This window comes from Cupressus sempervirens, chromosome 11 (assembly GCF_028749045.1).
Source record: "Cupressus sempervirens isolate cs-2001-9-10 chromosome 11, ASM2874904v1, whole genome shotgun sequence".
Taxonomy (NCBI): domain Eukaryota; kingdom Viridiplantae; phylum Streptophyta; class Pinopsida; order Cupressales; family Cupressaceae; genus Cupressus; species Cupressus sempervirens.
The window spans coordinates 646,014,386-646,032,022 of record NC_143128.1 but is presented as its reverse complement, the minus strand read 5'-3'; the positions used below and the strand labels follow the sequence as shown (position 1 = coordinate 646,032,022).

Here is a 17,637-nt window from a genome sequence, read left to right as displayed (position 1 = left end):
TATGAAAACAAGTTTACAAGACCAGGTTTCAAATACTTTCAAAATGAAGCAAAGCACAACCAAAATGCAAAGGGGAATGGAGATGCACTTACAGTTTGGCAAAGACACAACCCGAAATTCGCCTTTATTACCCAAAAGCATCGAGATTTCTCTGGAGAAAATGAGATGAGTGGGAAAGGGTAACTACATGCATTGTAAGGAATGATTTGGACAAAGAATCGTGTGACAGATTTAGCAAGTAAATACCATCATTACTCATTCGTGTGACATTCATTGCAAAAGGCGCTACGGGTGTTCTGTTTTAAATACCCTATCAAATCTGCACGTATTTTCCTATAACAAGTAGTCATGAAGTGACATTGTTAATACTAAATTAAGTATTGCCAAAACCGAACACGTACTGCCTTAAATTTATTTGACTATGACTTCAGATGCTTTGGAAAAATATTATGTTGGGACCCACCTTGGAATGGCTCGGCAATCTTTGATCTGCATACAAAAATCGTTAGCAGACAAAACCAACACTGAAATTGAAGTTGAAGTTTTGAGTGATCGAGCTTCAACATCAACTTTTGACTTCAAGTTTACAACGGTTGACTCGAAAAAGAAAGTGCGCTTATCACATGGCAGACCAATGAGACTTTGAACCTGAAGTTGAAGTAAATTACAACTTCAAGTTCAACTTCAACGGGAACACTTGGGACCGAAACCTGCTAGGGTGCAACGAAAATTACAAGCTCTTACACTCATCACACAATAAGTCCCTGTAGGAAATGTAGTCTCCCAACCCAACCCCAATGAACATAACTCAAATGATAATTGGGACCTTAGATCTCGCAATTCTTCACATATACCTCACTGAAAACACAACCCAGGGTTACGAGAGAAGCCCCTCCACTGGTCTACCCTACATACCCATGCTCATCACAGGATGAGTGTCCTAGGCAATGTAGTCTCCCAACCAAAACCCAATGAACATAACTCAACCGATAAGCAACTGGGACCTCAGAACTTGCAAGACCCCGATAAGTGCACACTCACGTGCTCATGTGTGGGCACACCAACTACACGATGATCATAAACAACAAGGGCTAGATGAGAAACATAGAAAACACAAGTATAATAGATCCCTCAACCAGCCTATATCTAGGAGTATGAATTTGGCACGAATCCTAATGCAATAAAATACATCTAGGGTCATATAGATATCCCTACATATAATCTGGATCCATAACCAACTACAGTGCCAAGAAAATGTGTGAAAGTCAAGTGGCATGCAAATCGAGGCAAAAACCTTGAAATTAAAACCAATTATGCCATTGGGTACAAAAGTCACAAATTTCAAATAAAATTTGGGTTCAGAGTCCTATGTAAAAATGACCAACATAACATCATGAAACCCCAAACCCCCAAATCCAAAAGGCTACAAACTATCATATCTGTCCAACCGAGTAGAGCTAGCATGTAGAAACAAAGGGGAACACTAGTTCTCAATGTCCAAACAGTTTACTATCAACAACAGACTCCAGAATGGAGCAAAAGCAATAAAATGAGAGAACCCTACCTCACAGCCAAAAGGGCTAAAACAAGAATGCACACAATAAAATAATCACTTTGTGATCACCGCCAAAAAATTTTGCAAAGTTTCCCAAGCTAGATCCAACGAGCTCAACATTGCAATGATCCCACACCCGTATCTCCTACAGCGACTAAAATAGTAAATCCTTTAGAGAGGATTTTGGAATTCGCTCTCCGAATTCCTATTTCGCAACTGACAAGTGAGGAAATAATTCCCTTTTGGGATATATTCACTTTTAAAAGTGAATTATAATATTAGGAAATTAATTGGCCCACTAAAACAACCCTTTCTCAACCCAGATAAAATTGGGTAATTCCAATTAAATGATATTCAACTATGGCAAAGCTATTGGGAATAGAAATAATTAAGTCAAATATTAAATACGCAAAAACTATTAAATCACAATATTCCTTAATAACTTTCATGACAAATGTGAACTTCTAAATGCACAAACACGCTCACAGGTCTAATCACCTAATCAAAATGAGTCTAGATTTATTAAATCACTGGAGGGTTTAATTAATCAATTAACTAGGATAGGTTGACCATACAGGGATGACATTGGCTAAGTAAGAATAGTCAAATCACTAACTCCATGTATCACTATCGAGGATATAAATCCTACACACTACACAACATGATCAAGTGCAATTGCATATAATAATATAGCCAGAGCAATAAATGCATTAAATCACATTAATAACCATTTATTTAATCACATTAAAATAATCTATCTAAATCACTCACTGCATCATAAAACATCCCAAATCAAGAATGAAGTAAATAATTGTACATCAAATCAAAGTATCTAGAATTCAATAAGTTCGTCATATAATCATAAACAGAGTATATGTCCAAATAAAAAATAACTACGTATCATCATAAAGCATCATGTCACATCAATAAGCATCATCATGTAGATATGATCAAACTAAACAGCATAGCATCTAACATCTATGATACTAGTAAATCACAATATAGTATATGACCATCTAGTCATCTTGAATGTCCTCAAACATGAGTATCAAAGTATCCCTCAAAACCAAAATATAACAAGGTACAAAATGAAAACATGGGAGGTAATACAAATGAGGAGTTGCATAAATGGTTTTAATTTAATCAAAGGGGGGCACTAAAGTATGATTAACTAAAAAAAATAGTTGAAAATAGAGAGGTTTGTTCAAGAGAGAAAATAGAAAACTAAATTTTGCACACAATATACAAATCCAGTGACATGTATTTGGCATTGAAGGGAATTAACAACCACATTAATGCCTCGGTAAAGGAAAATTTATCGTTCATAAATCTATGAAACTATAGGAAGTGGTGGAATTATAGGTCCAGACTGAAAAAAAAAAAAAAAAAAAAAAGATAAGGAAGTTTAGTCAAATGGCACAAATTTTAGTAGATCTTGGTTTTCCTAATAGTGTTGATTCGAGGAATCAATACATTGGAAATGTTTCTTTCCAAAAGAAGATGGAGGAAAAAATGAAGGTTGTTGTGGTCCAGTTTCCTTAGGACACAAGTGAGGTGACATTTTTGAATAGCATTGAACCATTGATAACCGTGAATGCAATAGTAAATGAAACATCGGTATCAGATTGCTCTTCCAAATATGAATTGGTGACAAATTTTCAAGTCACTTACAATACATTACAATAAATTAAAACTCCATTAGATGCAAAGTGGAAACTACTATATTTGGGCTCATTTTCTAACAAAAGTGTTTTGCAACAATCGACGAAACAATGTTGAATGCCCAACTAATTAATTTTTCATTGAATGAACATTAAATTTTGTGATGGAATTAGAAGTTGTCATAATAGTGATGCCAAATATCATCAGTAGGTTAAGGAGAAGTGAAATTCATGAAAGCAACTTGACATCGGTATGACTCTCAAAGCTATGACATGATGTCATTGCTAATCAGATGATATTCAATTGAATTTATCAATGATGGTGTTGTCGTATGTATGGCACCCTTTTCATACATTACATTAAGAATTTTTAGCTTGATGTTGCAAATGCAATGATATGTTGATAGTATAATTATGTCAGGAAAAATATTTATCAGTTAACAAGTTTTATTTTGGTAGTGATATATTATACTTCCACCATAAACTAATTTCTAAAGTTTGACTTTAAAATTGCAGAAATGTTCTAAAATAACACACAAATGATTAAATGAGGATTGTTCATTGTACAAGTGGCATATATGAAGAAGCTTAAAGTCCTAGTATTGGAATGAAACCTTAAGCTCAATTTCATTAAGTTATTTCGCATTCCAATAATGAAACCTTAAGCTCAATTTTCAGTTGTACAATCAACACTCCTCATATAACCATTTGCAAATTATTTGAGAACATTTTGCAATTTTCAATTCAAAATTTAAAGAAATTATTTGTGAGAGTACAATATTATGCCAATACCAATGTGGAAATTATACAAAACAAATATTTTTCCTGATACAATTATACTATGTAGAGGTTATCGAACTTCAAACAAAGAGCATCGGCATGATCTGCAAGCTCAAATAATATAGAATAATAAGAAATAGGAAAGCACATTATGGATTTATTAACATTTTCATTATAGAAAAGGAGGTCCATGTTAATTATGTTCTGTTTATACAGAAAAGGTGGTGCTATTATGATTTTGAGAAGGGTAGGCAGATACTTCTATGAGAGATAATAGCACATGTGCATTGTATTACCAATGACAATGAGGTATGCAAATGGTTTCTTCAGAGAAATCTAATGCAAGAACTAGTCAGTTGCCAAAATTTTCAAAGAACCTTTGAAAGAAGTATTTTTTCGTGGGATTAAAATATACTACTTGTCAAATTTAGTATAACTATGCCAAAACAATATATTAAAAAATTCCCCTAATAAGTGTTATGAGAGCTCCGGAATATAGAATCGAAATCAGTTCACAACAAAAGAGTGAGCTTGGGTCCTTGGGGAAGAATTCATATTTTAATTCATTGTATCTTTTTATTAGTAGACTTTTAAACCTTCTTGCCCTGTAACAAGACATTTTAGAGTTTGAGCTATATTTACTAAATTTACTCATGAGATTTTTCTCCCAAAATGGGTTTCTAACATAGATATAATGTTAAGATGATGTTCTTGAAATGGTTTTTTTTTTTCATTTAACTTTCTAATTTATTATCTCATGCTACACATCTATTTCATTTTTGAGCACTATGTCAAGTAAAGAAACATATGTAAGCTGATTTGATAAGAACAACAACATTTCATAAGATTTATGGTCGAATATGTAAGCTGAATTTAAAAATTACACTATCATTGGTTGAATATTTGAAAATAAAATTATAAGAGTTACAAACCAATAATGTATTTTAGATTTCCTTCATCGTTTATTCCCAATGGAGCCTTGTGCAAACAATCAACAACAAAGACTTGAGATTATATTGCTACTTTGTGATAGTCGTCCGTACAAAAGATCAATCAGGTATCAAAACATGCATCAAAAAATTATAATCAATTTTGGATCAGCTACCTGATTAGTTTGGAATTTTGTTATCACCAGAAATCATAAAATGCAAGAATAATTGCATAGAAAAGATGCCAAAAAGATGATGATCATGCACCACTAATTTTTATGCTCTTTTGGCACAATCGTCCTTACAATTTTTGGGTCAATCTCAAACTGGTCAACATGTGTAAAATTATTGGTAGGCTAAGAGCTAGGCAAAAAGGAAATATCAAAATTGAAAAAGATGTAAGTAAATATAGTTAATTTTTAAACTTCAATTTGATAAACTTACAAAGAGAACTTCAGAATATTGTGGTTTTTAGTGTTTTGCAAATTATAGTTACAAGTGGTAACTTTATATACCTTTGATTCTAGGTGCACAAATAATGGATGCAAATAGTTGATTGATTAAGATAGTGCAAATGTTGAAGCCAAAAAAATTGCTACTTTGTGATTGTCATCCATACAAAAGATCAATTTCATTAAATGATAAACCAAGAAATTCTAAGATGCATAATAAAGAGATGTAAAATATCAATAATGAGGAGAGAAACATACTTTAAATTGATTCTAGGTGCACAAAACAATGGAAATGAAGTATTCAATAAAAGTTCACATTTAAAAGCATGATTTATCTATTTTGGGCTTACAAACTGGTACAACAGCATAGTTGAGGGTTATATCAAAAAAAACAAGGGGAGAAGGAGAGGGTATACATGTTAGAAGGGGTAGACTTTGGAGGTGCTCCAAACATGCCTCTAAGGATGACCAACATTGAGCTTTCCAAATTAGTGGCATGCAAGCATGGGAGTACAAGAAAGTGATGGAAAAGATGAAAAGAATGGAGAAGGAATTGGAGAGAGTAAACAAGAAGAAGAAGCAAGGGATTGATCAAGAGGGTTGGAGTGAAGATGAAGAGGATGAAGTGGAGATTGAAGGAGAAAGAAAAAGAGTAACTAGAGAAGAGTTGAATCCAGATAATACGAGGATGAAAAAGTTGATCAGATTCGTTAAATCATAAGATTAGAAAGGGGATTTTGAAGGTAAGTAATGTGTGGAGAGTACTAGATCCTAAGGTGGACTTTGACCATTGTTAGGGCTCTTGAATGTGAAGGCTTTTTGGTACAATCAGAGTTTGGGAAGGTTATTTAGTATCGAGCTTCATTTTGTTTCAAGAATAGTTTACTATTCTCTACTAACACAGCTAACCATGTGAAGGTGTAATCTCAACTTACCCACCCGCCCCCGCCCCCCCCCCCCCCAACATTACTCTAAATTCTATGTTAACATCTAAAATTCAATCATATATATTCAATGGAAAATTCAAGTGGGGGATTGTCATGTCCCCATTCTAGTGACATAACTTTAACAAGGAATTTGCCTATCATCGACTCTCGTAGGCAAATGATTATGGGAAGAGGGTCATTTTTGTCTTCCGATGATTACATTTTTGCTCTCGGAGAATAATAATTCAGTAAGTGGGGCCTACTCGTTCTAATATTAAATTAAGGTTGTACTCTAATTTTATAAAGTTATTTATTTAATTTTATAAAGTTTAATAATTAAAGTACATCATAAAAGATGATTCCGGAAAACTTCCAGTAACTTCTCAGCGAAGTGAAGTGAATAAATAGAGGGCATAAGGCTCCCATTTGGACAAGCGATTTTGTGGATTCAATTTCTATTTCAATTGAGGCAATTTGTAGTCATTGGTCTGCAAATTTCCATTAGGTCTTTGGGAACGAAAAACTCCCTTGGATCTGCATAACTGAGGAGGTGAAATATCCCCCGAAGGGTTGCACATTGGAGGTGGTTTTCAGCCATTTCATGTTGAAACTATTTGCATATTCGGATTACTGGACGGGAGACATCTTGGAGTCTTGAGGATTGGCGAAATTAGAAGCGGGAAACCCTCATTCAACAGACAACAGCAGTCAGTATTTGTGAGCAATGATCTGATTTACAGCTTGAATGCCTTATTTCCGAGAGTCAGATCGATGAGCTAATACAATCAGTAAAACGCATCAGGAGCGGATTAATTGTGAGTCTGTTTGGGTCACTCGATCGCATTGGGTTGAGGTGCATTTGGTCTTTCACACCAACTTGCGGATTTGGCTTTCCCATAAGACGTTACTACAAAACACGATTTAGCAGAAATAATTTCAGACCGAGCCAATTTGGAAATTCCCCACTTTCAAATCACCGCCGAAATTACTAGGAGTATCGAGGACACAGAATATTGACCTGACAGTTGTTCAAGTGATTATCCTGCAGATTTCAAAGCATTATCACGGAAGGGGCCGACAGAAGGATTTAATGAACAAATCGTAATTGGTGCACTTGTTTTCCTATCAGCTTCACTTCACTTTGCAACCGGCGGTCCCATCTTCCGATAGTGCGGGCAAGAAGTGATTTAATAATCATGGTCAGGTTACAAGCACAATACAAGAAATAAGGTAGCCGCGGCAGAGGAAGAAATGATCCATTAACTAGCAGGACAGGACCCCGTATTCTGATCTTTCTTTGGCAGATTATATAAAAGAGAGACGGCACCACATCCTGTCCATTCGGTGACAACTTGGAATCAAATCCTATTATCCGATTACCAGGTTCTTTCATTGCTCAGTTGTAATTCTTTTCAGACTCTATTATTCTTCAATTTGATTGTTAAAAAAACAAGGGGTGCTATATCTCGTGCAAATTTGTCATTGCATAAGGATTTGGTCTTGTTTCATGTATTTGATGAGTAACTACTCTCTAGTATTGTTACTTTAGTGTCTTATTTAGTGAAGTTCTCTCAATGGTATCTAAGTTTGACTGCAAACTGCTTGACGAAATGTCAAAATCCTGAAGTAATAAGATGATTGGGTGTTGAAAAAGAAATAATAGCTTGTTGGGGTTATCTCAGTGGTATCACAGCAGTAGTCCTACCATCCTGTCGGGTAGAAATATTTTATGCAACCATATTCCAAGTACTATATTCGCAGGAGAACAATATTTAAGGACAGAGATATGGGTGAAAGACAATCACAGAGTCCACCAAGATTTCCTAGAATCGATGATGATGACACCAGAGAGTTTTACAGAATCATGACTACCAGACAGCAAGAAATAGCTCAGTCACTACAGGCTTTGACTACCATAATGGAAAGAGTTGTTCAGCCCAGGATTTAGGAACAAGGAAGGGGCACATCTGATCATGATAATAGAAGTGTGGCAGGATCACAGGGTGCACCTAGGCGCAGATCATGGACAGCAAATAGGCCTACTCGTCCCACTTTCCTAAGGGAAGAGGCTCAGGAGATGGGAGAAGATGATGTACCGGATGATTTCCAGGATGATCTTAGGGCTGCTATTGCAGAATGGCAGGCATTACCACCGCATGTGCGTGAACTATTGAACTTTGATCACTATTTAAACCAAAGAAGGGAACATATGAGGAGCAGCCGCCAGAATAGGACTTCTAGACGAGGATATGATAGTGAGTTACAGCGAGCTGTTAGAAAACTCACTTTACCATTTTTCGATGGTAGTGGTCAGATGACAGCACAAGCTTGGATTCATAAGTTGGACACCTTCCTAGCATTAAGGCCTATGTCTGAAATAGATGCCATCAGGTATGCCACCTTGCATCTGGAAGGCGCAGCTCATGATTGGTGGTCACATGGAATGGTTACTTTGCAGCACAACCAGGTAACATCATACCAGGACTTTGTGGATAGATTGGTTGAACGTTTTAATAAGAAGGATACAGAAATTTATTTTCGCGACCTTGCACAGTTAAGACAGTCTAGCAATTTGGAGGTTTATATTAGTGAATTTCAAAGGTTGTCAGTCATGGTACAAGATTTGTCGGAAAGGAGGTTAGTTATCTTATTTACAGAAGGATTGTTTGAACCTCTCAAGGGATGGATCAAGGCATTTGATCCACCAACACTGCAGGTAGCCATGAGGAAAGCACGGAGTATGGAGCTTACAACACCTTCTAGCAGGTTCACTTCAAGGAGTACTACCACTTTCAGAGACAATAAGAAGTTTGATAAGAACAAAGGGAAGAGCATTGAAACCAAAGGAAAATCTACTACACCCCTGGATGCAGAAGCATTGAACGACTTGCGCAGGAAGAAATTATGCTTCTATTGCAAAGGTCCATATAACAGGGATCATGATTGTCCTTTGAGACCTAAAGGAAAAGCCAATAGGGTTATGTGGGCATATTACGAAGGATCAGATTCCGATAGTACAGCAAAAGAGGATGATCACAGTACTTCAGAGTCTGAGGAAGAAACAGGAAACTCAGAACAAAAAGAAGAACATGAATTGCATTTACAGCAAGGGCGTTTGACTAGCATTCAGCAGGAAGGATCTTTTAGATTACGTGGTGTTCTAGCAGGACAGAAGGTGATCACATTGGTTGATACAGGAGCTACACACAATTTCATCGATGCACGATTGGTCGAGCGCCGTGGTATTAAGACAGAAGAATTTGAAGGGCTTTGAGTACATGTTGCTAATGGTTACACTCTTAAGTGTAACAAGATGGTTAAAGACATGCCGTTACGCCTGAATAATTATGAGTTCAAGGCAGATTACCATGTGGTCAATATGGGTGACTTGGATATCGTTTTAGGAATGACATGGTTACGTTTATTAGATGAGGTCACCTTTCGACTCAAGGACATGGAGATAAAGTTTGAAGTGGATGGGAAACAGCATGTGTTGAGAGCTATCCGGAATAGCGACATCCGAACAATTTCTCTCAGACATTTAGAAAGGTTGGTCAGATATGAGGATATTGAATGGGCAGCCATGTGTACTCTCATGTCTATACAGGAGGAACAACAAAAGACAGAATATCATCCTGACATACGAACATTGAGGGAGAAGTATAGTAAGGTATTTAGCGATATTCCACCTGGTACACCACCTGATAGAGGGATTGAGCACATCATCGAGTTAGAAGAAGGTGCTAAACCAGTCATGATCACTCCATACAGGCATCCAAAAAGGCTCAAAGATGAAATAGAGAAAACCATCAAGGAGCTTCTCGTAATGGGACATATCAGACCCAGTAAGTCTCCTTTTGCTTCTTCAGTAGTTTTGGTTAAGAAGAAAGATGGTTCATTACGGATGTGCATAGATTACAGAATGCTGAATAAGAAAACCATTAAGAATAGATATCCTATTCCACGAATTGATGAGCTAATAGATGAACTACATGGGGCATGCTACTTTAGTAAGATTGATCTGAGATCAGGTTACCACCAGATTAGAGTCAGAGAACAGGACATTGAGAAGACTGCGTTCAGGTGTCACTGTGGGCATTTTGAGTTTGTAGTAATGCCATTCGGATTGACCAATGCACCAGCTACTTTCTAGTCCACCATGAATAAGGTTTTCCATCATCAACTGAGGAAGTTTGTATTAGTTTTCGTTGATGATATCTTGGTATACAGCCGAACATGGCATGAGCATATGGAGCATCTAGAGACAGTACTGAAGACCTTGGAAGCAGAATCCTTGTATGCAAAAAAGTCTAAATGTGATTTAGGCATGATCGAATTATTATACTTGGGACATATTATCAGTAAAGAAGGAGTACGGATGGACCTTGATAAGATTCGCGCTATTATGGAGTGGCCTACTCCTGAGAACCTGACACAGCTGAGAGGGTTCCTTGGTTTATGTGGCTTCTACCGCAGATTTGTTTGCGGATATTCACGACACACGGCTCCTATGACAGATTTGCTTAAAAAGGGAGCTTTCGTTTGGACAGCAAAGGCACAAGCTTGTTTTGACAAATTTAAGGAGATCATGACTTCATGTCCGGTACTAGCATTGTCTGATTTCTCGAAGCCATTTGAACTCCAGTGTGACGCTTCAGGAGATGGTATTGGGGCTGTTTTGATGCAGGATAAACACCCAATTGCATATGAAAGCAGAAAACTCCGTGGGCTACAGAAAACATTCAGCATTTACGACAAGGAGATGTTAGCTATCATGCATGCATTAGCTAAGTTCAGGCAGTATTTAGTAGGTAGCAAGTTTTGCATAAAAACTGACCACAACAGTTTAAGACATTTCCTTGGGCAAAGGGATCTCAATGATAGGCAGCAGAAATGGGTCAGTAAGTTACAGGCATATGACTTTGATATATCTTATGTTAAGGGCACGCAGAATGTGGTAGCGGATGCCTTGTCACGCAGACCACATCTTAGTTCGATGATTGAGATCTCTGAGGACTGGAAGCATTTGATTATTGCAGAATATGCTAGAGACTCATGGGCATCTGGGATAGTTGACAGGACAATTGTTGATACCAGGTATACACTTGTGGATGAGTTGACTGTTTACAAGAACAGGATTTTTTAGCCCCAGGATCGAAGGTGAAGCAGTTTATTATGCGAGCTCTTCATGATTCACCTATAGTTGGTCACCCCGGATACTTTAAAACATATAGATAGGTGCGAGAACGGTTTACATGGAAGGGACTCAAGAAGGATGTTTTGTAGTATGTTCGTCAGTGTTTTGTTTGTCAACAGAATAAACACGAGCACACCTTTCCAGCAAAACTTCTACAACCACTTCCCATTCCGCGTCAGAAATGGGAATGCATATCCATGGATTTCATTATCGGGTTGCCCAAGGCTCAGGGTCGTGATTGCATTTATGTGGTGGTAGATAGACTAACAACATATGCTCATTTCTTTCCCACCACCACTACTTATACTGCAGTACAGGTAGCCGAGGTATTCTTCAAAGAGGTTTTCAGGTTACATGGCATACCCCGCAGTGTTGTCAGTGACAGCGATAGTAGATTCTTGAGTAATTTTTGGCGAGAGGTGTTATGATTATGTGGCACTGAGCTCACACCCAGTACTAGTTATCATCCGCAAACTGATGGACAGACAGAGATAGTAAACAAATGGGTGGAAGGCTACTTGAGGAATTACGTGGCTGATCAGCAGAAGGCTTGGGTAAGATGGATTTATTTGTGTGAGTATTGCTATAACACAACTTTCCACATGTCTATCCAGATGACACCTTTCCGAGCATTATATGGCTATGACACACCGAGTTTCATCGACTTGTTAATGGGTGATGTTCGGGTTCCACGTGCTAGGGATTTGATAAAAGAAAGTAAAGACATTATTAGTTCTCTATGGGATAACATAGCTCAGGCACAGAATTAGTATAAGCAATATGCAGATCAAAAGAGGACGGAGAGGAGCTTTATGGTAGGTGACATGGTTTACTTAATGCTTCAACCATTTCAACAATCTACTCTCAAAAAAAGCGGGTCAGAGAAGCTTAAGCCTAGGTATTATGGACCTTTCAGGATCATCAGGCGAATAGGGGAATTGGCTTATGAGCTTGAGCTTCCAGTAGATAGCAAAGTATATAATGTGTTTCATGTATCACGCCTCAAAAAGGCGTTGGGACAGAATGTGATACCTTCTGCAGTATTACCTCCCTTGGATGATGAAGGGAAATTGATCCTAGTGCCGGAATTCATTTTAGAAAGCAGAGAAAAACAGCTCCGCAGAAGGGTAATCAGAGAATATTTGGTTAAATGGAAGGATCTACCAGTCGAAGATGCTACTTGGGAAAATGAAACAATTTTGCAGCATCCAGCTTTGAGATTGCTTGAGGGCAAGCAATTTCAGGAAGGGCGGACTGTCATGTCCCCATTCTAGTGACATAACTTTAACAGGGAATTTGCCTATCATCGACTCTCGTAGGCAAATGATTATGGGAAGAGGGTCATTTTTGTCTTCCGATGATTACATTTTTGCTCTCGGAGAATAATAATTCAGTAAGTGGGGCCTACTCGTTCTAATATTAAATTAAGGTTGTACTCTAATTTTATAAAGTTATTTATTTAATTTTATAAAGTTTAATAATTAAAGTACATCATAAAAGACGATTCTGGAAAACTTCCAGTAACTTCTCAGCGGAGTGAATAAATAGAGGACATAAGGCTCCCATTTGGACAAGCGATTTTGTGGATTCAATTTCTATTTCAATTGAGGCAATTTGTAGTCATTGGTCTGCAAATTTCCATTAGGTCTTTGGGAACGAAAAACTCCCTTGGATCTGCATAACTGAGGAGGTGAAATATCCCCCGAAGGGTTGCACATTGGAGGTGGTTTTAAGCCATTTCATGTTGAAACTATTTTCATATTCGGATTACTGGAAGGGAGACGTCTTGGAGTCTTGAGGATTGGTGAAATTAGAAGCGGGAAACCCTCATTCAGCAGACAATAGCAGTCAAAGTATTTTTGAACAATGATCTGATTTACAGCTTGAATGCCTTATTTCTGAGAGTCAGATCGATGAGCTAATACAATCAGTAAAACGCATCAGGAGCGGATTAATTGTGAGTCTGTTTGGGTCACTCGATCGCATTGGGTTGAGGTGCATTTGGTCTTTCACACCAACCTGCGGGTTTGGCTTTCCCATAAGGCGTTACTACAAAACACGATTTAGCAGAAATAATTTCAGACCGAGCCAGTTTGGAAATTCCCCACTTTCAAATCGCCGCCGAAATTACTAGGAGTATCGAGGACGCAGAATATTGACCTGACAGCCGTTCAAGTGATTATCCTACAGATTTCAAAGCATTATCACGGAAGGGGCCGACAGAAGGATTTAATGAACAAATCGTAATTGGTGCACTTGTTTTCCTATCAGCTTCACTTCACGTTGCAACCGGCGGTCCCATCTTCCGATAGTGCGGGCAAGAAGCGATTTAATAATCATGGTCAGATTACAAGCACAATACAAGAAATAAGGTAGTCGCGGCAGAGGAAGAAATGATCCATTAACTAGCAGGACAGGACCCCGTATTCTGATCTTTCTTTGGCAGATTATATAAAGGAGAGACGGCACCACATCCTGTCCATTCGGTGACAACTTGGAATCAAATCCTATTATCCGATTACCAGGTTCTTTCATTGCTCAGTTGTAATTCTTTTCAGACTCTGCTATTCTTCAATTTGATTGTTAAAAAAACAAGGGGTGCTATATCTCGTGCAAATTTGTCATTGCATAAGGATTTGGTCTTGTTTCATGTATTTGATGAGTAACTACTCTCTAGTATTGTTACTTTAGTGTCTTATTTAGTGAGGTTCTCTCAATGGTATCTAAGTTTGACTGCAAACTGCTTGACGAAATGTCGAAATCCTGAAGTAATAAGATGATTGGGTGTTGAAAAAGAAATAATAGCTTGTTGGGGTTATCTCAGGGATAGAACATGGGCATCACTCGGTCCTCCTAAAATACCCTGATCAAGGTGACAAGGCTTGTGATTATGCAAAAAAAATTTGTAAACAACACTTCCATATTTTAGTTAATGGCATACAAGAGTATAAAAAATGAACCATTATTGAACTTTTTTAATAATTAAAGATTTCATTACTACTTACTGGGTCAGCGGATTATGCACTAATAGCATCATAATTTGTGTTGAAGCCTCTTTATATCCTAACGTAACCTAAATTAAAGAATTTAATTTATAAAAGAAGCAAAAAAGTGGAGAAGATACATGTGCAATAGAATATTTTCAATGATCATCAAGGTTATGCAGTTCAATTCTAAGATAATTATATAATCTCAATTACATCAAGCTAACTATTAGAATAGTTCATAACAATGTAGCATTGTTTGAACTAAAGTATGATTACAATAATTCATGATAAAGTTCAACCCAATTACATTAGCTTGACTATAACAATAGTTCATAATAAAGTTCAACCCAATTACATTAAGTTCATAAAAGCTTGTAACCAATTTTTTTTTATGACTATTACTTCATAATTCAAATTGTTGAAGGTTGGAAATCATACTTTAGTTCCTATATTAGAATTTTTATATGAACTATTAGTTCATAATTGGAATAGTCAAAGGCTGACAATCATACTTAGAATAGTTCAATTATTATGAACTATTTGAATTATAAAAATTCAACCCAATTTTGTTATGAATTGTTCTAATTATAAAAGGTCAGCCTAATGTATGATTTAGATCATTATGAACTACTCTCTTGTTCAATGTATGAAGTAAAGTATGATCCAATCTTTCACCATTTGATAAGAAACAAACACAATATAACTTCTTGATGTCCACCCTTATGTTCAAACTTGTAAACGAATGGAGCTAGTAATGGTAGCTATTACGAATGATAGGATTCTATTGGTTGGAGAGTAAGACTTCCACCATTAACCATTATGTTTTGCTTGATGTCAATACCCTATTTGCAAGCTCCAATTTTAGCACAGGTAAGAAGCATGCTAAAAAAGTTGTAAAATGTTTCTTGATAGCTACCATCACCAATTTCATTTTTTTACAAGTTTGAACAATAACCTATACCATTTACTGCATATCCCACAATCATTGATTTCCATGAGATGACATCTCTTTAAAGCATTATGTGAAAGAATAACCCAACACCATTTTTTATTGTTGAATGAGTCATTGATATCCAACATTACAACATGCTTCAAGAGGGGTCATTAAGAAGTTATATTCAATTTGTTTCCTATCAAATGGTGGAAGTCTTCCTCTCTAACACAATTTGTGGCACCAATCTTTTTGGAATTACTTGTTGACAACACTAATTTGCAACACAAATGCAACCCCCTAGCTCCTATGTACATGAATATAATAAATATAGGTTTTTCAAACTTGTGAACAAATGGAACTATGCATAGTGGTTAATGGTGGAAGTCCTCTTTCTCTAACTAACAAAATCCTATCAAATCTAGAATTATGGACTAGAAATGCATAGTTCCATTTGTTTACAAGTCCGAACAACATATAGTTAATATATCCATTTACTACATATCCCACAATCATGGATTTCTGTGAGATGACATCTCTTTAAAGAAATCTACGGAATAATAATGTGCCTTGTCTATTCTTCTATATTTTCATATTTATGAACTAGTGCATCACCATTTATTAGTTGTGAGATAATCAAACTAGATGAAATAGTTGAAAGCTTAGATTGACACAATTGAGAGCTTAGAGCGTGTGAGTGCAAAGAAACTAGAAAGACATTGTGTATAGATGAAGTTATTAAATGGATGATTTTGGAGTGTACTCAGAACATAAACATAGCATTCAGTATGCGCATTTCACCATTCAAGATCAAATAGGTGTGTGGGATTATTGACACGGTGGACAATAGAGGGTGGTCCCACGGCTAACAATTGTAGAAATTATTGTCTAAAACCTTTCTAATGAGATTATGTGTTATGAGCTCTTCATCAGTGGGATGGAACCTAGATCTAGAAGGTAGTTGTGCATCACCCTTATCATGATTGTAACCAAAGTTAAGAGCCTCCATTATTGAATTCTCTTCCAAATATGCTCACAAAATAGAAGAAAACAAATGGATTGTTTCAATTGTTTTCCACTATATAGGCTAAGGCATCCCTACCCAATTTGTTAGATTCCCACTTAGAATTTTGCAAAATCTTATGTGTGGCTTGTGGGGAGATGTTGTGTTAACTTCTTATATGGGTTTTGAGAGAGGCGGGAAAATGAAATTGTTTGAAAACATATTTATGTGATCTAAAAATGAAATTTCCTAGCTTGAAACTTGATTTTATTTGAAAATGAAATTGCTTGAAACCACATAAACTTGAAGCAGTACACGTACATATACATATACATACACATACACATACATATACATAGACATACATTCACATATACATTATTGAATTCTCTTCCCAATCACATTCATTAATATTCATTAACATTATGCAAAAATCATCAATTAGGACATTTAAAATAAGGTCCCATTAGGAATGTACGCAAAATTATTTTGTGTTATGTCTTTTTATTTGAAATGTCTCCAACCCTTACTATGTGTTTTGATCAGACCTAATATGTTCTAAAGACTCTTAATTTATTGCAATGGGTTTTAATAGGTCTTATTTTTTGTATTAGATTTTAATTTTTTGTAATGGGTCTCAATGAGTCCTAGGTTCATTTATGAGCTATTACGACTCCTTAACACCAGTATTATGCATTAGGTTCCACTTGGACCCATTAGTTATCATAACTTTCTTACTAGGTTGTAAGGGGTCCTAATGGGTAGTAGGACCAATTAGGACCCATTATGACCCATATGATACATTAGGACTACTTAAACATCTTAAAGGTGTCATACAATAGGTAATGTGTTGTACAAGGTGTAAGGTGTTCTAGTGAGACCTAGTGGGTCCTAGGCGTAACCTTTGAACCATGATGAAAACCCTAAGTTTAAACATGATTTTAACCATATTATATAGTCCTCCCTTTAAATATATATATTTAGAAATTGTAATTACATAAAATCTCAAATGTGAATTAAAGTGGTTAAAATAAAATCTATCAAAAGGATACGTACTAGGAAAAAGATTACACAAATATCAATGTTTCAAGTAGCACTAATAAATTATTTCGAGCAAATTAAGAAGATGAGATCTTGCGCAACCAAAAACTAGGATTTTTTTAATTTGCATTACTAATTTTTTAAGTAAAAATGGTATGTGTAGTGTGGCAGTTGA

General features: G+C 36.3%; 1 protein-coding gene across 8 annotated transcripts in view; it reads right to left on the bottom strand.

Moving 5' to 3' along the window:
* LOC149531417 (1-acyl-sn-glycerol-3-phosphate acyltransferase BAT2, chloroplastic-like) overlaps positions 1–17,637 on the bottom strand; it is a 224,817-nt gene that overhangs the window by 86,001 nt on the left and 121,179 nt on the right. For 2 of the 8 annotated variants that reach the window (XM_089811171.1, XM_089811181.1), the window contains exon 6: positions 4,815–5,015. The exons of the other annotated variants lie outside the window; for them this stretch is intronic. The gene's annotated coding sequence lies outside the window, so the exon portion shown is untranslated. Of the gene's footprint in view, positions 1–4,814; positions 5,016–17,637 lie in introns of those variants that run through there. 8 annotated transcript variants of the gene reach the window in all.